Below are 25,408 nucleotides of genomic sequence, written 5' to 3'. Positions count from 1 at the left end.
AGAAAGGTTGTAAGAAATCCACTACGAATTTTTTAACCTAGAAGTAGGTCTTACTTCATTATGTAATTATTAATAAAACACACTTCACACACACCGGTAGTGGCATGTAATTCTTTCCAGTGGTCACATGCGTTTGCCCCCTTCTCTACCTCACAGATTGTAACCCCCTACGCCCAACCCCTTCACCCAACTCTGTGAAGATAATTGGAGTTGATCCAATCACCTCTTGGGTCAAAGGCCCTTCTGGGGTTCCATGCAATCCATTCCGCTACAGATCAATAGACACACAGTGACAATCAGCTTTGCGCCGTTGCTAAGAGCAATACAAAAGAGAACAGAACATAAGTTAAAGAAAAATGGTAGACTAAATGGGAATTGAACATTTGTGTGGTCAATCTTCAAATAACTGGTGTGAATAGTAAATATAACCATTTCTCATGGCTGTTCAGCGGTACTGCAGTTTCTTAATCCATAGTTTGACACGGGGGGAAGAATGAACTTGGAAGAGGGTAGGATTTGAAGAGGGTAGGATCTGAAGAACTCATAAAATGTGGCAGAGAGCTATGGGAAAGGAATAACATAAGAAACAGTGGATATTGTGATTTGGAGAGAGTGGAGGTTCTATGTGCAAGAATAGGCAATTAGCTCTGGCTGGGTGGCTCAGTTGGTTGGGCATCATCCTGTGCAGTGGAGGGATGCTGGTTCGATTCCTGGTCAGGGCACGTGCCCAGGTTGCCGGCTCAATTCCCAGTAGGGGCGTGGGGGGCGGGGTGCGGGATGCAGTTGATTGACGTTTCCCTCTCACATTGATGTTTCTCTCTCTCTCTCTCTCTCTCTCTCTCCCCCCCTCTCCCTCCCTCTCTCTAAAAATCAGTAAAAATATTTAAAAAAAGAATAGGTAGTTAGAGCTGGTGTTGAATGGAGACCACAGACAAAACTACAAAGTTTTGAGGATTTTATAGGCAATGGGGAATAATAATTTGTGGATCAATCACATATCAGCACTTGACCATTAAGAATTCTTTGGTTGGGCCATGAATAATCAAAATTGGGACAAAATTATTTGTCATAAGAGAAATAATCTCAAGAGTGTGTGTGTGTGTGTGTGTGTGTGTGTGTGTGTGTGTGTAAGCTACACAATTTGGGTGCTCAAGCTTAGAAATCTCATTTTCTTAATATATACATACATATGTACGTGTGTGACCCCCTTTTATTCACAACCTTGTATAACCCCCTCCTTGAGTGCGGGCTGGCCTGGTGACTGGCTTCTAAGCCACAGACTAGCCCAGGGGTGGGCAAACTTTTTGACTCAAGGGCCACAATGGGTTCTTAAACTGGACCGGAGGGCCGGAACAAAAGCATGGATGGAGTGTTTGTGTGAACTAATATAAATTCAAAGTAAACATCATTACATAAAAGGGTACGGTCTTTTATTTTTTATTTAAATAGTTTTATTCATTTCAAACATTTTTAACAAGAAGAATGTAAACACTAATTATTATAATTTGAAACTTCAAAAAATGGAGGAATCATAGCACAATAACATACCTTATATTGAAGATGGCAGAGGCAAAATAAAATTGCCTAACAAAGGAAAGGTACAAAAGCCTTTCAAATTAAACTTAAATATAATAAAATAATTTAAAATGAAAACAAATAGAAAAGAACAAAATGTGTAAACAGTAAATTAAACATTTTCTTTAGTGCAACTTCCAAATTATGCCCGGGACGTAGATGTAGATGGCAATGTAGACTGGGTTGAAAGGTTTTTGGTCTTTAAAACATCAACTTCAGTGGGAACAGTGTTGCTGGTCTCCTTTTTAGCTAATGCTCTGATCCTGTGCTCTCCAGGGGCATGTCTCCCTACATCACCACGGTAACGAGTCTCCGCATTCCCAGGGTGATGTCGGGGGACGCGTCCGCGGGCATTACAAGGAGCCTCTGGAAGATTGAGAGGTTGTTCCTTCTACTGAATGGGCGGATATAAATCCACCCACTCAGAAGAAGGAGCTGCGGCCGTGTTTCCCGACGTTGCCATGTTAACACTGCTGCTGGTGAAGGAGCGGAGGGGAGAGCAAGAGAACCCTCCGCTCTTTCGGCTCCGCGGGCCGGATAGAACAGCCGAACGGGCCGGATCTGGCCCGCGGGCCGTAGTTTGCCCACGGCTGGACTAGCCTCTCACCTCACTTTCTTGCACTTTGCAAAGACTGTGTTTCCATCAACATTGAGGTAAAAGATCACATCTCACTGAAGGCTCAAACGATGGCTAGCAGTTTTTAGCAATAAAGTGTTTCTTAGGTAAAGCATGTTCGTTGGTTTTTTTAGATATAACCCTACTGCACAGTTGATAGACAACAGGAGAGAACACACAATTTTATACACACAGGAAACCAAAAAATCCTCTTTCTTGCGGGGTTCTGGAGCCCAGCCGCAATATCTCCGAGGTATTGTCTGTATAGCCCAGGGAAGGCATTTCTCTCCTGTCACTGGGTATAAAAGACTATCTCTCTGGCCCTAGCCGGTTTGGCTCAGTGGATAGAGCGTCGGCCTGCGGACCGAAGGGTCCCGGGTTCAATTCTGGTCAAGGGCACATACCTCAGTCACAGGCTCCTCCTCCCAGCCCAGGCCCTGGTCGGGGCTTGTGCAGAAGGCAACCAATTGATGTATTTCTTTCACATCCATGTTTTTCTGTATTTTCCTCTCTTCCATTCTCTCTAAAAATCAATGGAAAAATATACTCGGGTGAGGATTTAAAAAAAAAAATGTCTTGCTGGACACTTGCTCTGCAAAGGGAGACCATCTAAAGTAATAAAATATGACGTGAAAGGGGAACATTTTAAAGCTGCTCTGTGCTAAACTGTGAAAAGAAAAAGGACTTACAAAGGTGTCTGTCTGACTGTCCTCTGATGCTGTTTTCGGCAAGTGAAAATGTCATGTCTGTAGCCTAAGCCAGTGTCTGCCTTTCATCCTCCCCTATACTGTCCCCTGGGGCCTGGCTGAGTGAAAGACACACATTCCCAGGGCCTGCCTCTGTCTTCCTCACCCACCTGCCTCCCCGCCTCCTCCCCGCTCCCCCCAAGCATTTGCGTCACTGTTCCTGCCTTTGGCTGCCTCTTAACTCCAGCCCTGAACTTGAGAACGAGTTTAAAGGGGAGATGAACTGACAAGAAGATTTGCTTGTCTCCAAGCTGGGCTGTGCGGCCTTTAATTAAAAATAGTATTGATTTTTCTCTGCTCCACGGATAGGCACGAGTCTGCCCTCCCGAAGGTCCTCGCTGACAGCTTAAGTATGAAACAAAGGGCATTTATTCAGCACTTAATGCGAAATTATGACTGATTAAAAAGTGATTTATCATAGCAACTACATCTGTATCGGCTTTGGGTTGGGTTTTTTTTTTTTTTTTTAAATGTGCCTGTCACCAGCATTTGGAAGGGACAGTTCTCTCCTTCACCATTGCAGTCTCCTTCTCTGGTTTCAACACAAACTAAAAAATTTCCAGCGCATTCAGGACCAAAACACATGGGAGGGAGGAGATTTGTGGAAGTCAGACCCACGGCATATCGCAGATGTCAACTGGGGAGGTGCCAAGTTGCCTTCAGAGAGCCAATCACAGGAAGTTTCTGGGACTATGTTCTTCTGACACCTGCCCCTTCTCTTTTCCTGTCTCACATGGGGTTTGGCATGACTAAACCTTAGAAGCCAATAGGCTTAGAACACCAACTCTGTAACCCCAATTACATTTCTGCATACCTCTGCGCCTCAGTTTTCTTATCCATGAAATGGGGCTGCCTCATGCAAATTGAGGTAAAAGGTTAAATCACGTATTTCCCATGGAACGTACACAACTCGCATAAAATAGTTTTTAAGGAGGCCGATTCCATAGTATACCCCAACGTGTATAATAACAAAAATACTGTTTTCATAGTTACTGTGCACAAGTAGATTCCAAGTGCCTTACATGTATTATCTCATTTAATTCCCCCAGCAACCCTTGGACATCGTCACTGCTGTCCCATGCCTCAAGATGAAGACAAGAAGCACAGAGGTGAGTCTGACGCTGTTCATTCATTTACTCAACAAACACTTACTACACATTCACTTTGTGCTTTTTGAAATGCTAGAGATAAACCCGTAACAACACAGACAAAATTTCATCTCCAAAGATACTTACATTCTGTGGCGGGGGGGGGGGGGGGGAAGACAATGTCAAAGGTTAGAAGTGATCACTTGGGGCTAAGACCAAGGAAGCAGAGTAAGAGTAGGTACGTTGTGAAAAATGGAGCTAACAGGAGTTCCTGATTGGATGGAGCACATGAGGAAAACAGGATGAACAATCCGAAGAGAAGAACCGCCATGGATCAGCGTGGACAAGACTGCTACTGGAGAAGAGGGTAAGAAACTTAGTTTGGGACAGGACAAGTTCACCATGAACCCACAGTGCAGGCTATCATAATCGTTTTCCTGGATTATTTTGAAGAGGCATTTTTGCAATAATTGTTCATTTAAAAAATATCTGACAACCACTTAGTTCATTCACAGCTTGGCGACCATGTCTACAAGGTAAGCCAGAATCGTATGTTTTGGTTCATTTCCTTTTTTAAAGAGTGCGTTCATAAACATGTTGTTCTTTTACTCTAAAGCATTTATTGAAGAGAGGTTTCTGGATGGTTCTCTGATGGAAGGAGGTTAGAGCGGCTCTCAGTCTGAACAAAACCGAGGTTGGGAATCTCTGTTGAATTTAGCCGGGCTCCAGAAATGAGGACTTTGAAAGTGGAGGGTTTCCTGTAAATGTCTCCCCAATCCCTGTGTCTCCCCCTCTTCCCTTTCTCGCCACCAGGCATCCTCGCACTCTGAATCTACACAGTGGTCCTAGGTAGAGCTCTTTCCTTGGCCGACAGATGGGAGCTCCTCAGGTTTTGGTGGGTAGTGACTGGTGGGATGTGGGGGAGCAGAGGGGACCATCTGCCCTGTACAGAGAGGACCCTTCATTCCCTTGCCTCCCCACCAGTGCCTCGCTGTCCTGAGGAATAAGCATAAGCTACACATCAGGTTTTCTTATCTCCTGGTAAAGAGAGAATACCCTTCCTATTGGGCAGCCTCTGTCCCCGCCGGTTTGACACAACGCGTCCACCATGACTATGTCACTTAGCGCTTGTTGTGTGAGATGTGTGTTTACCGCAGTTATTAAAGCCCACACGGGAGAAAGGTCCTTCTTATGCACAGTTGACTGAGCACGTGTGGTCCGTGCTTTTCCTGCATTATTCGTGTGGGCCTCACAGCAATCCTAGCCCCTGGAAACTGGTAGCATCCGCGTTTCACAGGGGAGGACACTCTGGCTTCAAGAGGTCATGATGATGGCAGAATCGGGAATGAACACTAGGCGAGACTCACATCTACGCTCTTCACCACTATACATGCCTTTTGAAAAAATTGTATAAGTCTAACTCCATCATTTAACTAGATACTATCCATCTCTCTCCATTCTGGGAGAACATCACCCAGGCTTCTCGGGAATTGGCTGTGGTCATGGACACCATTGCAGCTGGGGAAGAACAGATGCTGGGCACAGACACGGCTGAGCTGGAGCGCAGGGCAGCCCGAGCTCTCCCAGCCTCAGGTTCCTCACTAGGACAACGGAAATGACAACGTCTTAGCGTAGGATTGTCATGAAAGGACGGTGACCCCATTGCATTCGTTCATCACACCCTCGTGAGCGTTTGCTCTGACAGCGGAGTGAGATGCTAGCTAGATGCTAGGAGGAGCGAGCAGATTCCCTGTACTTAAGAACGTCACGGTGCTGGTGTGGGAACAGGCAGGTAAATGAACATGTGCTAAGTGCTGTGTTAGGACACGGAGGGAGGCAGGGTTTAAACTGTGCCAGTTTTCCAATTCACCGTCAGTAATCAACAATCCCTTCTCCTATCACCATTTTACTTTCAAAGTTCCTGTGGCTCTGTGATTTTTCATCTCCTCTTTTCCGGCTACTTGGTGGCCCCTACAGCTGCTGGGAGTCCGGGAGAGGGTGGGGGGATGGCCTTGGGTGGAACCTCAGGCAGGTTCTCCCTTCTCCACAAGCCTCCCTCCCCTTTGCGTCAATGGCCCTACTGCCAAGCAAGGCATGGCATCTCCAAGACCTGCCACAGCCCCTCCCAGACTTCCTCCGCCGTCTTTGCTTTCTGCCAGACAAGGTCCCTTGGCCATGTTACCCTAGCAACCTGAGGCCAGTTTCTCTCCAGTTATACTGGGAAGTCATACGTGGGAAACATCCAGATTTCTGTGGGACCCCAGTCAGCGTGAAGGTGGAGCGAGGCAGCCTGGTGGGCAGCGCAGATTTCCTCCTGCACCTGACCCCCCCACACATCTCCCCCCACCCCGGGCCCCCAATCTCCCCTTACCCCCCTCCAAACAGGTAGCTGCTCTCCTCTTGCTTTCAGCCCGGTGGGGCGAGAAGAGGGGGTGGCCAGGGATGCCCAGGTGGGGCGAGAAGAGGGGGTGGCCAGGGATGCCCAGGTGGGGCGAGAAGAGGGGGTGGCCAGAGATGCTCACAGGTGGGGCGGGCATCTCACCTGGAGGGATTCACCTGCAGAAGCTCCCAGCGCAGGAGGCAGTGGCCGGGCGGAGGGCGGGAGGAAGGGGCCCCGTTCAGAGCTCTGCTAATGACCTGCGGGGAAACCACGCAGCAGTCGTTTCGCAGCTCCGATGGCGGGTCACGGCAACAGATGTTCCCAACATATGTGGAGAATTAATTACCCACCGGTAAACAAAATCCGTGATGCGGAGAGTCATTTTGTCTAAATTTCTTACAATTTTGCTGTTATTAGGGGCTTAATTTTTCTTGATCATCGCGGTAACTTGGACTAAGGCACTCCTTAATGGGATCCCAGGAACATTCCAAAGAAAAATAAGGGCCTGGTTGGCTGCAGAGAGGAGGGGAAGGAGGAGGGGGAGGGGGGGGAGGAGGAGGAGGAGGAGGAGGAGGAGGAGGAGGAGGAGGAGGAAGGGAAGGAGGAGGAAGAGGAGAAGGGAGAGGAGGAGGAGGAAGAGGAGGAGGAGGAAGAGGAAGGGAAGGAGGGGGAAGAGGAGAAGGGAGAGAAGGAGGAGGAGGATGGGAGGGGGAGAGGAGGAAGAGTTGGGTAGGGAGAGGGAGGGCGGAGAGGGAGTGAGGAGGGAGAGGAACACAGATCTCAGGGAGGATTGAGTAAACTGAGAGGCGAATTGAAAAGCCACACCATACTGGGTGGTGAGCAAATTATTTGATTAAAACATCAGACGCTCATCATATTTTTAAAAATATTCTAATGGTTAGCTCCTGTTTAACGGCGTTTACACTTACATTAGCTGCGTGCTGTGGAACAGCTGGAGTTTCCAGAGGAAATTACAGAAATTCCAACAGAAATGAGTTTGCAGGAAGGTCGGCTTTTGAGCTGCTGCTTTTAAGATTCTGAACAGGCTGCTTCTGTCTGTGGTCACGGAGGCACATTCTAATTTTCATCATTTAAGAAAATAGATTTTCTTTAAAAAGGGGGCTTGAGAGCCTTTTGATTTTCGTAAGGCCATTATTTCCTCGGCCACTTCCATCCATCACCAACACTGTCAGAAATACCGCGATTCTCTTAAGTACATACATCTGCAGGTTATTGAAAAAAATGGTTCCTTAGCCATTCACAGGTTTGTGACTCCTCTACATCTTAAATTCATGATTGTCCCTTCTGTCTTACAGTTAACCAAGTAAATGTGCAAGAATCCATTGGTTCCATCCAGCACTGTCTGAAGTTAAACACACACACTTCTTGTTTTTCCTCTTTCATTTATTTCCTCATTCATTCAACCATCATCTGTTGAGCTAGGTGCTGGAAGAACAAAGACGAATAATATCAAGTCCATGATGTCAAGGCCTTCTGCCAAAACCAAGCATGTAAACAGACAGCTCCTTCACTACAACTAACCTTGGGCCAATAGATGTTAAATGCTCTATCATGACTCCTCCCAGCATCACTGTGACATCAGAATGCCCCATAAGGGGTGGGATTGCCCCCCACCTTAGGTCAGAACCCTAGGTTCAGGCTATACTCAGAGTGAGGATACAAAGACATGAGCCAGAGCTTCTTAGGAAATGTTGGTGAGCGACGTGCAGGCTGGAACATTCCGGGGAACATGGTCAATGAGAAGAAAGAAAGAGGGTCTATTGTACAGAGATCAAATGGAAGGAAACAACGTGTTTAAGGCAAAGCCCACTTTGATTGCATTCCTTCCCGAGGCATTGATTTCCTGTCTTCCCTTTCTACAAATGTGCCCCATCACAGGAAACACGTGTGTTTTTTAAAGGACTATGACAGTGGTCGGCAAACTCATTAGTCCACAGAGCCAAATATCACCAGTACAATGATTGAAATTTCTTTTGAGAACCAAATTTTTTCAACTTAAACTTCTTCTAACACCACTTCTTCAAAATGGACTCACCCAGGCTGTGGTATTTTGTGGAAGAGCCACACTCAAGGGGCCAAAGAGCCGCATGTGGCTCGCGAGCCGCAGTTTGCCGACCACTGGTATAGAACATCGTTTGGTGTTCATTTTTGCTGCAAGTCGCCAGGATCTGACAGTTGAAATTTATTTGGGTGAAACTTCCCTTGAAAAGTAACGACTTACCCCAGTTTCTCAGGAATTCTGTTTTGTGTTTTTTTTCTAAATCCTCTAAAACTTGAGAGACATGTTAGGAACATGACAGCTTCTCAGTTGGAACAAAGAATATCTGCTTGATGAGTATTTTATGAGGTATTTGAGTTCTGCTGTTTAGCGTGTTTGATGCCCTATGATAAGTCTTCACCTGTTGAAAGTAGTTGGTATTAGACTTCAGTGATCACCTAGTAACCTAGCAGGTCTGATAGAAGGCCGCAGAATGGGAGAACAGCCTTGGTCTTGCGTCGTGGAGAATTACAAGTTAAACTCAGAAAGAGTGATGACCAGTGATTGATGAGCTTGCTACAGCTCACGTTTGAACTTTAGGAAATCTCTTAAGTTTCATCATCTGCATACAGTTTCACCCACACATGAACCAATCTTCTGGCATTCTGCCCCGATGTCCCGTTTTCTTCTTTCATTAGGTAAAAAGATAACAACCCAATGATTGCTATGTTTCCTCACATCTAATCTCTATAACAATGGTTATTTTTTATTTCAGCCTACACATAATTCAGTCCTACTTGCACATAACATGGTACAGTACGTGACGAGCTTAGCAGAGGCCGAAACAGCCCTGGTTCAGGGCTCGGCCTAGAGTTTCCAGCTGCATTCATTCATTATTCCTTGCAACGAATGATTAAACCAATTCTCTGATTAATCAAAACTGGACTTTGGAACTAGCCACAGGAGATCAGAATTCTCAATCATGTTATGCAGACGGTAGCAATTTAAAGAACACGATTGAAAGATTATTTCTATAAGAAATATTTAGTAAATACGCGTTAATCTTCCCACAGACTTCTTGAAAGATCCACGCCACTCTCAAGCAAACTTTAAAATATATGCCTTGCCAAGCACCAAGGAAAATGTCACATTCTTTTAATAGGTGCGCGGTGTTGCCGTATATCATTCCTCCTTGAAGGACTTCAGCACTGTTTATGGCTGTTCCCCAGTGACACTTCATTTCTAGTTACTGTGTGTGCCCCCTCCTCGTGCTACTGGGGAGGGCCTGGATTCTTCTCCTGTCCCATGGCTCCTTCACAAATAGGATTCAGCAACGCGCCCTCATTTGAAGAACTAACATCATCTAGTTAGACCACCTTTTCCTCATCCTCATCCTCATGCCATCCGTTCAACTCATCTACATTTCTGCACTTTCCCCCAACTTGACTTAGAATTTTTTTTCTATTCTATCTTCACTCTCATCAGTTCATTCATTCACTCTGTCCTTTGTTCATCAGACATGCATCAAACATTTCCTAAGTATCTGAGACTCTGCTAAGCACCAGGAATGCAGAGCTAAATAAGACCTAGATTCGTGGCCTGTGGAATAATCCCAGTGGCTTTACTGGCCAGGTGAATGAGAAGAACAAAATTAGCTTCGCAAAACATGGAATGTGACCACATGGGATTTAGTAGCATGAATTGGGAATGTGGGTCTAGTTCTATTTAGTCTCAGGAAATATGTATTTATGGCAAGACGGTAACTAAAACTAAAATAAGAAGTGCCTAGAATAGCTACCGGCATCTTATGCTACCACCAAGCCCTCACCCCCAGCATGCTTTCCAATGGCAGAGGGGCCCAAATAGGAAGAGCTTCACCCCAGCGATCATACCACCCATACAGTAGAAGCCCACCTCCAAGGTTACGAGTTCTGAGATTCCCTCTTTCAACAAGGACAGGTTGTTTTACCAGGTGCCTCCCGTGTTACCCCTGAACTAGCTCTTTGTCCTTGAGTCATTTAACTTTCTCTGTTCTCAGATCTTGCAGGTACTTCTTACCTTTACTTTCTTCCCCGGTTTGGCTATCAGACACCATTTCAATTCTTCCATCACCTGCACTTTACACCAAATGTATGCCCCTGGGGCCTATGTACCTTGTCTACACACGAATTCAACCGACTCAGAATCTTGTCTTTTCATGCTGATCAATCACAGATTACAGATCAAGTCTGCAAGTGCACTGGCTGGGTTCACTAGGAACTCATTGTATAAACCTCAGCCGGATCCACAGACTCACTCAAATCTTCAACTCATTTCTAAACACCTTGTACTCTCTCCCATCTCCAACAAGCGCTCCATGGAAGCTACTATGAACTGTGTTAACGCTACTAGAACTTCCAAGTGGAGAGAAGGAGATCATTTGAGGATTTTCCGTTTCCCTCCCTTCCTCCATGACATATATCTCCCTGTCTCCTCCTATGCTCTTGTCTATGTTAGAGGATAAAATGCCCTTCCTTGTTGTTCAAGATAATCTATTTGGCTGTTTTCCTCATACAATTAAGATTTCTTTTCTCTCCTATGAATTCCATCAATTTTTCTATCTCCTTCCCCTATTTCCCAGGTCTCAGTATTTCCAGGCCATGCACTTTGGGGATGTCAAGAGGGGGACAGGGAGAAAGTTGCTCTCCAATTTCATGATAGTGCAATAAATAAATAGTTATGGCCAGTAATACAGGTTGATGGGCCATGTCCTTATTTTATTTTACATACAATATCATTATATTGAAACTTAAATATTTATCTTTCTTTATTGATAGGTTCATTGAGCCCAAGAAATTAAATTCGGTAGGTAGATAATGGCTTAGTTACTTCAAAGAATAACTTTTGTGACCACCATGATTTTCTAATTTTTTTCTCTGCCACAGTTTAAAATCTCCTTGTATTGTTTTACACTTCAAAGCACAAGAAGCTTTGAATAACTAAATAAACATGTGATAGACCTATAATTAGGGCTAATTGTAAAGTGGGTGAGTGGAGACTTCTGTGATTGGCAATTAAGAATCTTGGGCATTGAAATTAATTCAGTTTAATTCCCTAATCTAAATATACTGGCTTCATAACAAAATTAACATTTAAAACATTAAAAGACATTTATAAAAATTATGAACAAAACTTGAGGGAAATTAATTTATCTGTAAGTGCATTAGCGATAATCACTTGCTATCCCAAGCACAACTCAATTCCCATCCTATTGTGCCATGTTGGCTTCTTCCCCCCTTCCTATTTTAAAGATGCGATCTATACATTTAGCATGACTTCTATGTTAGAAAGTATCATTGTTGTTTTATAACAGATACCAGAAGGTGCTCATTCTGACTGAAGAGTGAGGATGGAAATTTTTCAATTTCGGTAGCTTGTTCTGCCATTTAAACCTCACCCCCATCACAAAGTTCTCTGTGCATTTTTGATTTTTGATTTTTGTAACATGTATGTGTTGAGCATATGCTAACATGTGTGTGCTGAGTATTCAGAAGTGAGCAAAACGGACCAAGCCCTTGCCCTCATCTGTGAAGACAGTAATCATATCAGTGTTTCCCTAGACTGAATCAGATCAGCACAAAATACTGATAGCCCTATAGCCGGCCCATAACATTGAATGTGGCCCTACTGTAAAGTTTAAGAATTGGGGAAACTGATCACCTGGCGAAGTAAACTACCTGAGAAAACTACCTAGTCGCTGCTGTCTTTAGAAGTAGGTTAGTTTCTTAAAAAAAAAAAAAAAAAAAAACAACTTTATATGTTTTTACTGATTTTTTTTAAGAGAGGAAAGGAGAGGGAGAGAGAGAGAAACATTGATCAGCTGCCTCCTGCATGCCCCCTAATGGGGATCAAGCCATAAGCTGGGCATGTGCCCTGACCGGGAATCTAACCAGCGACTCTTGGTCCATCGGATGATGCTCAACCAATGGAGCCACACCGGCCAGGTCTGGGGTAGTTGCTTTAGAAAAGGTCATTCTTGGTGGAGGCCACAGCAGAGCACAGAGTTCGTTGTTCCTTCCCAAGCTGCACTTCCTGTGAGCCCTACTGTGAGCTTTGAAGTTATGATGCTTTAAAGAAAGCTCACTCTGTGACTCAAAGCCGCCTCCCTCTTTCACAGGTTGATAAACTTGTGCAAAAGTTTGTTAAGATACAAATGAAGGACCTTTGATATACATTCTCTAGTCTCTAAGAAAGAGATGGCATGTTGGATCATCTTGGGGGAAAAAAAAAGTGATAAACAGAGGGAAATGGTGATGTGTCCCCACCCTGACTCTTAACTCATTTTGTCTGCAAACCCACTGACTTCATTTGCAACGCTTTTGTGGAGTCAGTGGCTTGCTGTCAATGGGGACAGTTTGTATGTGCAACTTTCGTTCCCACAGCAAGAGAATGTTGGCTCAGATGCTGGCCCCGTTAGCTGCCTGCATTTGCAATCCTCACCCAGGGAACGCCCCCTGAACCGCCACCAAGTGAGGGCCACGGAATGCAAATGGAATGGTGCCCCTGATACCACATCACCATGTAGCCCTCAACTTCTAAGGGAGAGTCAGGGCGGCCGGAGCCCAGTCCCACTCTGGGACCCAAACAGTAATTCATGAGCCGCTATTGATGATACCAAGCATTACAACAAAACCACGTGGCTGAGGCTGAAGGATCCATCTTGCTACTGATGCCATTTTTCTCTCTCTTTTTTTTAAAATATATTTTACTGATTTTTTACAGAGAGGAAGGGAGAGGGATAAAGAGTTAGAAACATCGATGAGAGAAACATCAATCAGCTGCCTCCTGCACACCTCCCACTGGGGATGTGCCTGCAACCAAGGTACATGCCCTTGACTGGAATCGAACCCGGGACCTCTCAGTCTGCAGGCCGACGCTCTGTCTACTGAGCCAAACCAGTTAGGGCCCATTTTTCTCTTTTTGTTTAATCCTTACCCTGTACACTCCGCCATCTCATTCATTCCGAGAGAATATTTATGGGAAGATAGTGGCGGTAAGGGGCTGGTGTCGGCTAAACCTTTTAGAGCCAGGTGCATGAGGAGTGGTTCCTAGGCGGGGCAAGAAGGAGAAGAAAAGAAACAGTGAAGCATTTAGCAAAGGACGCTGGGGTCAGAAATGGAATAAATAAACAAGGTAACATAGTGCTTCCTTCTTTTCTTTCTTTTCTCTTTTTCTTTCCTTTTCCTTTTCTAGCCCCAGGCAGCAAAACGCTTAAGCCCCGAAATGAGCAAAAATCAGTTTTAAGAAGATAGGTCAGGACATTAATATAAATTTGATCACCTCCTTTTGATTCTCTCGCATTCCCCACCATCAATCAGCTGGCTTCCTCCACCCCCTCCTCACACACACACCCCACCCTCCCATCCTGATTTGGGACCCTAAATGCAAATCTATGACATGGGCGTCCATACATAATATTAATGGCACCGAGGAGGGCTGGTGTGAGGTGTGTGCGCTTGCAGGAGAGGAGCCGATTGAGCCCAGCCGTTCGTCTGCAGGACAAATGTCACATCATTAGGGGGGGAAGGAGGGGAAAAGAAGGAGGGAGGCCGAGGTGGGAAGTAACCGTTCTGCAAGGAAATGGCTAAGTTGAGGTTCCAATCAATCTAAGCAAGCCAGGCCCCCTGATAGATGTCAGCCGCTGCAGACAAAACAGATTGCGGGAGAGATCACCGGGCGTCACACAAACAAACAGAAAACCTTGAAGACGCTACAACAACTTTGTCATCAGAGATTCACTCAAGCGCCGGGTTGGCATTTTCAATCCGTTTGCCAGTCCAGCCCGACGTTACATGCTTAGGAAAGAGAAAGAAGTTGGCCTTTTCCTTAAGGACAGGAATGTAAGCTGTCGGCACTCCACGAGGTACTTTATTAAAGGCGATGAGCTTTTGTGGTGGATATAAAAAGAAATTGTGGCAGATACCTTGCGATGCAAAGTTTTAAACATGCTAGAAGGACAAAGGAGTGTGTCAATCTTTCCTTCAGGCCTAAGTCTAGCTTCTGGGTTGGTGTGTGCTGGGGTTTGGAAGGTGGAAGAGGGTCCCAGCTCCTGTGGCCCTTTCCTCGGGTGGATGTATAAGGATTGTGTTCAACGAGGGGTCTTTAGGCACTGAAATTGTAGGCCATTTGATGGCAAGTTCACGCTGGTGAAATAGGGATTGTCTGTGCCATAATGTTAAACCGCCGACTGCACTGAGAACTGAAGTTAACATAATGGGTGCCAAAACAAAACCAGGATGGAGGAGAGTGAAACCAACTCATTATTCTTAGATTTTATTCAACCTGCCCCCAAATAACTAAGTTCCATTACCCCTTTGATTCCACGGTTTCACCCGTCGCTTAATTCAGAGCTTGACAAGTTAGTCTGATTTGCCGTTTGCAGGTTTGGGTGAGATGCTCAGCCCAATTTCTTCTCACAAGGAAAGCGATGGTTTGAAGAATTATGAAGTGTGTCTGTCTTGCTATGTGACCTTGAGAAAAGTATTGTCCCGCTGGAAAATGGTGGTGACTATGAATGATCCCAGGACCACTGAGGATGTCCCAGAGTGATTTTTAAACCCCTCAGAAATGGCTTAGACAAGTCATGTGACTCTTTCCCTCTTTCCTGTTGATTTCACTTTTGAGTAGCATATTCTGAGAACTGAAGACAAGGTCTAAAAGGCACTCCCCGTCCCCTCTTCCAGGGCTGAGCCCAGTGCCTTATACATAGTAATCACTCAATAAATATGTATTGATTTGATCTGATAACCTAACAGTGTTAGAATGCATTTATTCAGAAAACATATTAGTCATTTGATCATTGCAATGGTCTCGCCCTAAAGTGTACCTCACACACCTTGAGACCGTCTGATGCAGCAGAAACTAAGCTCAGCGACTGCTCCTGGGAGACCTTGACATGAAGGGAACATCACGACCCTGGGTTGTTGGGGTTTGTGTTTATTTTCGTGTTTCACAGTCATTCCTACCATAGAGTCCAGAGAAGAGATAATAAATCTAATTGACCGCCTCGTACGTTATCTTAACAGAGAGTCGGGGACCGACTGGACGACGATATTTAAATGAAAGCCACCCAGAGTCAACAAGACTCCAGGCGAGAGAATAGCCTGATATTCTTAATTCTGAGAAGCTGTATTGGTAATCAATGGGAATGTGAGAGCCATTGGAAAGCTGTCCAGTTTTCAATTGCAGCATAAGTTGGGAAACAATTTGAAAATAATAGCTCCCACAAAGAGTTTCTGAAGCAGTCAATATGGGCTTCCCGTGAAGGGCAAAGAGGGATTTGGCAACACACACCACGTTCAGCTGCTGGGCGTCAGGCAGTGTCTGTAGCACCCATCGAAGGTCCCTCCCCTAACCCCGCCACAGATCAGAATGCAAATCTGTCAGAGCGCACTCTATGGAGACTGTTAAAGTGGGACAGTCACCCAGAAAGACTTGGCAATGAGTGCCTGTTTTTTGTTTTTTTAATTTAATATTTATTGTTCAGATTACTACAGTTGTTCCTCTTTTTTCCCCCATAGCTCCTCTCCACCCAGTTCCCACCCCACCCTCTGCCCTTACCCCCCACCCCCACTGTCCTCATCCATAGGTGTACCATTTTTGTCCAGTCTCTTCCCACAGCCCCCACACCCCTTTCCCCCCGAGAATTGTCAGTCCACTCCCTTTCTATGCCCCTGATTCTATTATATTCACCAGTTTATTCTGTTCATCAGATTTTTTTATTCACCTGATTTTTAGATTCACTTGTTGATAGATATGTATTTGTTGTTCATAATTTTTGTCTTTACCTTTTTCTTCTTCCTCTTCTTAAAGAATACCTTTCAGCATTTCATATAATACTGGCTTGGTGGTGATGAACTCCTTTAGCTTTTTCTTATCTGTGAAGCTCTTTATCTGCCCTTCAATTCTGAATGGTAGCTTTGCTGGGTAGAGTAATCTGGTTGTAGGTTCTTGCTATTCATCACTTGGAATATTTCTTGCCACTCCCGTCTGGCCTGCATAGTTTCTGTTGAGAAATCAGCTGACAGTCGTATGGGTGCTCCCTTGTAGGTAACTAAGTGTTTTTCTCTTGCTGCTTTTAATATTCTCTCTTTGTCTTTTGCTCTTGACATTTTAATTATGATGTGTCTTGGTGTGGTCCTCTTTGGATTCCTTTTGTTTGGGGTTCTCTGCACTTCCTGGACTTGTAAGTCTATTTCTTTCACCAGGTGAGGGAAGTTTTCTGTCATTATTTCTTCAAATAGGTTTTCAGTATCTTTCTCTCTCTCTTCTTCTGGCACCCCCATAATTCTGATGTTGGTACGCTTGAAGTTGTCCCAGAGGCTCCTTACACTATCTTCATATTTTTGGGTTCTTTTTTCTTTTTGCTTTTCCAGTTGAGTGTTTTTTGCTTCTTTGTATTTCAAATCTTGGACTTGATTCTTGTGATCCTCTAGTCTGCTGTTGGATCTCTGTATAATAGTTTTATTTCAGTCAGTGTATGCTTAATTTCTAGTTGGTCCTTTTTCATATCCTCGAGGGTCTCGCTAAATTTCTCGGCCTTTTCTAGAAAATTCTTGAAAAACCTTATAACCATGGTTTTGAACTCTATATCCAGTCGTTTGCTTTCCTCTATTTCTTTCATTTGTGGTCTGTTTCTTTGTTTCCACATTTTGGCTGCTTCCCTGAGTTGATAGAGTCGCTTTGTGTGCTAGGTGTGCTATAGGGCCCAGTGGCTCAGCCTCTCCAGTTACCTGAGGTGGACACTCTTGGTGCACCCCTTTGTGGGCTGTGTGCACAGTCTTGTTGTAGTTAAGCCTTGATTATTGTTGGTATCACTGGGAGGAATTGACCTCCAGGCCAACTGGCTGTGAGGATCAGCTGTGTCTAGGCTGGGAGAACTTCTGTGCTGAAGACACCCTTATGAGACAATACTTGCAAAAGCCTCTGTGCTCAGCTTGGATGGGGTGGAGTCTCAGGGCAGAGCAGACAGCATTGGTTTCCCGTCAGCCCTACCCTAATAGGCCCCTCTGTCTCAGTGTCCCGTGGTAATCGCTGCAAGCACCTCTGAGAGAAAGCCGCCCTTGAGTTCCGCCCACTGCCAGACAGTCCAGTTTTTCCCCGAATGAGTCTGGGTCTCCAGAGTCTCGCCCGGAACTGGAGTTCAGTGCAGTCGGGAGCTTTTGTCTCCCTCCTGCTTGAGAAAGCCAGCCACATACTCAGTTGCCTGCCCTCTCCAAGTGCGTGCCTTGGTACCTCTGCCTCCTGCAGCTCCTCTGAGTCTCAGTGTGCTTTTCTCTTTCCTGACAGTCCAGTTTCACCCCGTATGAGTCTGGGTCCCCAGAGTCTCGCCTGGAACTGGAGTTCAGCGCAGTCGGGAGCTTTTGTCTCCCTCCCGCTTGAGAAAGCCAGCCACACACTCAGTTGCCAGTCCTCTCCGCACGCGCGTCTCAGTACCTCTGCCTCCTGCAGCTCCTCTGAGTCTCAGTGTGCATTTCTCTTTCCTTCTAGTTGTAGAATTTCCACTCAGCCAGCCTTCCTGTGATTCTGGATGATGTCAGTTTTGCCTTTTAGTTGTAGTTTTGAAATTGTTGTGCGAGGCAGCAGTTCAGGTGTTTACCTGTGCCGCCATCTTGGTTTCTCCTGAGACTCATATCATGAGTGCCTGTTAATAGGACTGTAAACACTTCTACTAATGACCAGTAAGGAGAGCCCCTCTAGTCAATAGTAACCACTGGAGGAAGAGAAAAAATATCCCTGAGATCCTGGTGACCGTGGCCCTGAAAACTTTAGTTTTGATCCTAATCCTGACTTACCAGGATTTAAAGTTTTACATTTTTGTTAGGAGATCAAAGTATTAGGATAATCGCACTCTAAGAGACCATTTTCCTGCCTGCTAGTGACCAAGAACGCAAAAGCACTGCCTGCCTTCGAAACACTGAGAAACGACCCAAGAACCTTAAGAACAGACCATGAGTAAAGTTTCCTATTTTCGGAACCCCTGCTGCATTTGTTATTTATGCCGTAAAAATGTATCCTGGCATAACTGGTCACGTTCTATCCAGTTACTTCTTGTGTGTTGTTCCCTAGTAGGGTGTTAAGCTATAGTCATCATTAAATGATGATGATTACATCAATCAGGTTATCAATAATATTAAAGCCTTAAGAGATGAATGGGCAGAAATAGGCCAATGTAACCCATCTATTCTTTGCACATGTTTTATCTAGGTTGACTCTTTGGCCGTATCCCTTGACTAGCTCTCTCTACCTCCAAATGTGCATGTACTCCAAATCTGAGAACTAATTGTAAAGTCTGCTCACATAAAAGGAGGCACCATTCTTTACCGAGTGCCAATACCACGGCAGGCTCTCCTCAAGGCATTCAACAGGCACCCTCTCACCTAGGACTGAAAATAACCAGCTAACTCCCGCCCTGTTCTAACCTCTCTACCATCAGGGTATTCTCTTGGTCTGCTTGTCTCTGCTAAATCTCATCTCCATTGAAATACAGAATGTATTGCCCTGGCCAGTGTTGCTCAGTGGGTTGCGTGTTGTCCCATGCACCACAAGGTTATCGGTTAGGTAGGGGGCATGAAGCCACCAATTGATGTTTTGCTCTCACATTGATGTTTATCTCTCTCGCGCTTGCTCTCACTCTCTCGTCTCCTTTCCTCTCTCTCTCTAAAAACCAATTTTTAAAAAATCATTTAAAATAAAAAAATGCTTTTACAAAAGAAAATACAGAATGTATTTTTGCTCTGTATTCAGTCTTTACAGAAGAAAGCTAATATAATCATTCTCAAAGTTGAAGCCAATAGGGCCTTTCGAGAGAAGATAACACGGGTTTTCATTTCTCAGATTGACATCATAGAGGTTTACCAAATAGTTGTCTTCCCACTTCCCTGTAGATCAGGCATGTCAAACTCAAAGGCTAACACAGGCCAAATAAACGAGGCACGCGGGCCGCGAGTTTGACATGCTTACTGGACCAGGGCTCCAGGGGGCTCCCCCACGCGTTGTTTAAGAAGCAGCTGGCACCGGCATCCTTACTCAGGGAAACAGCAGTGCTGGCGTGGAAGGCAGAGTTCAAGAAAACCCTCAGCCCCGATGTCTTTCCTGAAAGGGGCCCGTTCTTTTCCTGGGAGCAGCTCTGGGCTGGGCCCAGGCTCACTCTCCAGGCGAGAACAGCTGGGCTTTGTTAGCTGGTTGCTTGCAGAGGTAATCAGCTGAGGGCCCGGCACCGGAGTATCATGTGCAATAGGACCACAATGCAGGAGACTGGGGTGAGGTCAACATTAAAGGAAACCCTGAAAGTGTAAATTACACCCTGGCTGGATCTTTTAAGCGAACCTCAATTTGAGTCGTGACTATTGCGGTAGAAGAAACAGCAATCTGTACAGGTTTAGACACATTTATCGCAGGAAATAAACTCCAGTTCCTTCACTGATAGCAGTTGAGAAGAGAATGGGTAACAGATAAGCTAATGACAATGAGACCAGGGAGCTGGTGTTTAGAACTCGCCACTCACACGCACAGCGTGTCTGCGAGCTACATGGTGGTCCCCGGGAGATTTTACATTATTTTTCTCTCTGAGTTTATCTTCATGTGTTATTTTGGGGACAGATTACCATAACTCTAACATACATGATGCAGACATCAAAACCGAAGAGGGAAATGAACAAAAACGAAACAGGGATGTAGACTCCGATCACCACTATTAGATCGAAGCAGAAAAAAATCCGTATTTTTAGAAGAAGGAGGAAAAAAAAACATGGCATCTCTTCAGAGAGTTTGTTTTGACACCAGAAGTGAAGCTTGAATTCTCTTTGGAAGGCAATACCCTGCTCAGTTGCTGCCACCTAGGTCTCAATCGATAGCTTGTCTCTCCTCTTCCAGGAGGGAGTCCCTTCTGTGTCTGTCCTGCCCCCTTTTTCTCCTTCCAGGCTGTCAGTTCTCCACGGGGACCCGGAGGGAGGAAGCTTACAGAACTGGTGCATCCACAGCTGCCTCTCCGTGGAGGACAGTGGGTGTGATGAGAGGGGGGCGCCCCCCCTGGATTCACAGATCACATCCATCATGTTGATCAGCCCCCGAAAGGCAACATATTGTCTGGGACTCGGCCAAGGAGGGGTATCAATTTCACAACCACACTGACGTCTTCAGCCAAGAAAGAGCTGGTTTATTTCTGCCTGCTGGAGTCTGAGACGCACATTGGAGCCTCGTTTTCCACTTTCGCGCTTTCCGCCAGCCTCTGAGGGGTGGCTTAGTCTACAGTCAGAGAGAGGCATCTTCAAGGAGCAAACTGGCTCCCTTACGTGGTCCTTGCCTAAGAGCCTCCTTTCATATGCAGGCAGTTGAGAGGATGGCTTTTTTCCCTATTATTATTTCTTACTGGGATAGCTCTGAGCCATCCGGGCCAGCATTATTCTAAGAAAAGTTAAAGAAGAACAAAAGCGATGCTTGAATCTTCAGTTTCGGATGAGGCTGATGGCAATAATGCTAATTCTATCCAGTACATACTCAGCAATATGAGCAAGTCGACCCCAATGGCTATGTCACTTGTTGGCCTTGTCTGTCTAAATGTATTTGAAATTTTTAATATCCTACGAGGCAAATTGTGGAAATTCATCTGTATATTCTTTCCTAGGACCCCATCAAAATTAGACATAGTTCGTTCCCATGAAATCCTGGCCTGTGATGCCTTTGTGTTATTGCTTCGCCTTTAAAATAGATGCTCTTTTTAATTCATTGCTTGTGGTGGCTTTGCTATTTGCCAATTTTTCGTTCTGTTCCTTTCCTCTTCTTGTCTGGAATCCTGGCTCATTCCAAGAGTAAAATGCTTTACAAGGAGATGTTTTACGTAACAGTGAAAATTAGATGAATCCCTGAAATATTTATTCACTGAGGAAGAAAAACTAAAAACACAACTTTCAGACCTTCATAAGTAAAACTATACCCTCCAACCACTGCAAACAACTTGCAAAACACTTCAGGTTGATGAATTAGAGCAGATAACTGAAGTGTGTTATCTGGCCATTTTTGCCTTGTAAATTACTTCCTGGTTGGTGTTCATATTCAAGAATTGAAGAAAAATTCAAAAGCTGAAATACTGTTAAGTCCTCTTATAGCAATAGCTCCCCTGTAGGTTTCATATCTAGTGACTACAGCTTCTGAAAACTTCTTTAACAATAAATGATTAAATACTTACGATGGGCATTCAGATGGTTTTCCCACCAGTTTCAAAAACTGAATCTAATATATTCTTTGAATGATTGAATAAACTGGGTTTCAAGTAGGGCTGTGTTTAGGAAATACTCTTTGATCATGTTATTTTCTTTGGATTCATTGGAAGTAGGTGATGCTTGTTCTTTTTCTTTTTCAATTATTTGCTCAGATAGAAAACCATAAAAAGACATCACCACAGTGCGCTCCTGAAAATTAGCTCACGAGCTCCGCTTCCCTCTTCGTGTGGTTATATTACAGGCATTTGGAGCTGTGATAAGTGCTGAAACCTTATTGTGTTTAAATGAAGTATGATGTGTTAATCACTATCTTTGCAACCTCCTGCTGTTTTCTTTAATCACCTTTAAATGCTTTTCTTACATTATTTGGAAACGTGTCCTTTGGGGTTGTAGGAATATACTGGTTCTTCTCTGGCCTATGTTTACAATTTCACCTTTAATATCTATAAACAATCTTGTTTAATTTTTTTTCCGGCATGGGGATTCTTTGATCTGCGATTTCTTTTCTATTGGTACAAAGCAATACAGCATCTAATTTTAAATTCCACGCTTCAAATTTCTCCAAAGGAGACTGTTGTGCAGTCAAGTTCATTTTAGAGGACAAAAATGCTAATTAACACTTTTATGTCAACCAGTATTTTTTTTTTGGGGGGGGGAATCTTTATATTTTAACCTCATGCCTTAAATCTGGTTTCTAAATGTGAGTGACATGGATGTCTTTCACCAAATTGCATACAGAAGAAAGAGAAACGATTGGTATCTGTAGAATGACATTGTTTGTCATGCTGTGATGTTCTTGAAAATTTGTGGCGTGTCAGATTTCTCTGAAATTTGATTTCTGATAAAGTCAGTATTTTCATGATGTTTTAACGAATCCTATTTCTAACATTCCTACTGTAGCATTCAGAGTGTTTGTTTCTCTCTAAATCATATACTACATCTCAGAAGAGATTGTAACATTGAACATGGAGGAAAGCTATTATTTGCCCAAGTGAACTTCACAACCTGTGATAATTTATCATTCATTTCCCCGAGTTCCTCGACTCTGTTCATCTTGATTTTGCTGGGAGATATCTCCTACTTCAATGCCTCGCCAATATTCCCAGGCACCTAACTCAGTCAGCAGATTTGACATCTTCATTTCAATGTCCTTTTCTATTCCTTCCACAATGTTAATGTTACAAATTACAGGAGGGCATATTAATAGCCATACCCAAGAAGCAGAAAGAAAAGTGCATTTTTTTTTAAACTAAATACTAACTTGGGATTTCCCGGGCCCATTGTCAAGTCAGCCGAACCCACAGCCCCTCCATTGTGATGATAATGGATTCTGTGTTGTTGGCGCAAAGGTCGTGAGGTCACCGTAAGCTCCTTAATGGACTGTGAAATAACTTTAACTGCATTAACCTCTCTGGATCACATGGGTGGCACCAACAGCCACTCCTGAAATGCTCATTCGTTTAGAGAGACAATACCATTAGATTATTATATTTTCCATTTCGAATAGCAATAGGCTCAAAGCAATTATGCAGCCAGGCATTTCCATTACGTGAATAGGACCTTAAAGAAGATTAACAAGAGCATCTCCTGCATAGGAGACATGCAGGAGGGAGGGGTGGGGACTTTGAAAACTCCACTGGACTTTTCAGATGCCTTACACTCCAAGGGTCTACTACTTTTAGGCTTTAGGTTCCTAAGTCATTGGATGAAATGAAAATATTACTAAGACTAAACGGGTTCTCTCTCTGTTCCCTAAGCCAAGCAGTTAGAGTTACAGGATTAAAACTTTCCCCCATCTATTGATTTTTCCTAAATGAAATAAATCATCAACTATGAAAGCAAGAGAACGGATAACCAAGAACTTAAGTCGGGGAAAGCCCCGTTGGAAACCATATGTTGTCATTTCGCGGACTCTGTGTCCTTTCCCCAGGAATGTAAGTGCTGTTGGTGGTGGTTCTCATTCCTGGCTGCTGTGTTTAAGAGACCAACATGCATTCTTTTGAAAGCACACAAAGCTGGAAGCCCTGATTATCTGAAGGACAAGAATAATGGCTATGGGTCTGCATAGATCTATTTACCTACAAGTGAAGCTCTATTGGGTAAATATCCAAGGGAGATTTAAAGAGTACTGTGGTCACCAGTATTATCATGAAAGCGCCTCATTGTCACCTTGATGTGACATAATGAGAAAGCACACCACATTAAGCACACGTTTTAAATGCTTCTTGATTTTCTAGTGGGATCTCCTGAACTGAAAAGTGGAAACGGGCTACATTTGTTTGCTTCTAAAATGCATCTTTTAATATTTCTAAAATTGGGATTCAACTTGAAATCACTGCTATAGTCAACATAATCCTTTTTTTTTTAATTCTGGAAAATTTGTTATCATTGAAGGCATCTTAGAATTAGGGAGATATAGAGGACAAATTGAAGGTATAAACATTCTTTTATTTAATTTAATTTATTTCTTTATTTATTTAAAATGTATTTTTATTGATTTTAGAGAGTAAGGGAGAGGGAGAGAGAGAGATTGAAACATCAGTGATAGAGAGAATCGTTGATTGGCTGCCTCCTGTACATCCCCTACTGGGGATTGAGCCTGCAACCTGGGCATGTGCCCTTGACCTGAAACCCAGGATCCTTCAGTCCGCAGGCCAACGCTCTATCCACTGAACAAAACCAGCTGGGGCAACGTTCTTTTTTTAAATCTGGATCTGTGTGGATATGTTTTAATCTTGGAAAAGCTGCTTTTTGAGGGTTAGATGAGAATTGGTTATTGTTTTCCAGAAACCAGAGAGGGAAGCATGTGAGCAGGGCAGCTTGGTCTTTGGAGAATAAAATGGCATTGCTCGTTTATCTAAGAAATCCGACAGAAGGGGTAAATTACACTCCGGCCAAAGCCAGACCCATTGAAATCTATTATTTGATCAGAGTGGCTGATGTTCTAGAAGAATCTTTTCTGAAAGTCTTGCCTCTTTAACCTGCAAGCTGCTTCACTTTACTTGGTCAGAGTCGGTCTGCCTCAGAGTGCCACCCACCAAGTGCCTCGGCCAGATTACTCTTCACTCATTCGATGAGCGATGACTGTACGCCACGCCTATTGGTATGCAGACTTTCTAGTTACGGAGCCTGGCAAGTGAATCAACAGTGAGGTGTGATAAATGCTCTGATGGAGGCCTGTACAGACAATATGGGGACCCAGAGAAAGGGATTGTTGGTTTGCACACTGGCCCCTGTACATGGAGGGCACCCGAGGAAAGAGGCAGAACACTCCAAGGTAGGAGTGGCGGTTTAGTAAGCAAGGGAACTTACGCTTGGGACCTGTCTTAGGCAACGGCAAGACAGGTAGATCTTGCACCCGCCCACCAGAATCTTAAAAGTTTACTTAGAGGCCTTACCTGGGCTCAGTCACTCCTACCATTCAAGTGGCCTCAGCACCACCTTCCTATCTCAAGGCTGAGTCCTCGGAGCAGCTCCCACGGTGAGAACAGTGGGCAGAGCTTGCTTTCCAGAGACAGGGAAGGGGGTGAGGAGTCCTGGTTGCCTGGGTCCAGCTCGAAGGTCAACCAGAAGTCCCGTCCTCTCTGTGACCTCCTCCAACAGGCATCGATCATGCACTTTCTCAACAACTGCATTCAGGTTGTGCTTCATGTTTCCACAGCTCCCTTCTCACTTTAGCTCACAAGAGAACTCCCACCAAAATGTTTGGAGCCGTTTCCTAAACATCACACGCTTACGTGGCTCC

At 44.4% G+C, this 25,408-nt stretch overlaps 1 protein-coding gene across 2 annotated transcripts in view; it reads left to right on the top strand.

Moving 5' to 3' along the window:
• The window catches only part of SPATA17 (spermatogenesis associated 17), a 189,829-nt gene that overhangs the window by 99,489 nt on the left and 64,932 nt on the right, over positions 1-25,408 (top strand). For both annotated transcript variants that reach the window (XR_013959644.1, XR_013959645.1), the window contains exon 11: positions 3,987-4,046. The gene's annotated coding sequence lies outside the window, so the exon portion shown is untranslated. The remainder of the gene's footprint in view (positions 1-3,986; positions 4,047-25,408) is intronic.

This window comes from Plecotus auritus (assembly GCF_963455305.1).
Source record: "Plecotus auritus genome assembly, chromosome: 14".
NCBI lineage: Eukaryota > Metazoa > Chordata > Mammalia > Chiroptera > Vespertilionidae > Plecotus > Plecotus auritus.
The sequence above is the reverse complement of the archived record's forward strand: the minus strand, read 5'-3'. Positions and strand labels throughout refer to the sequence as shown.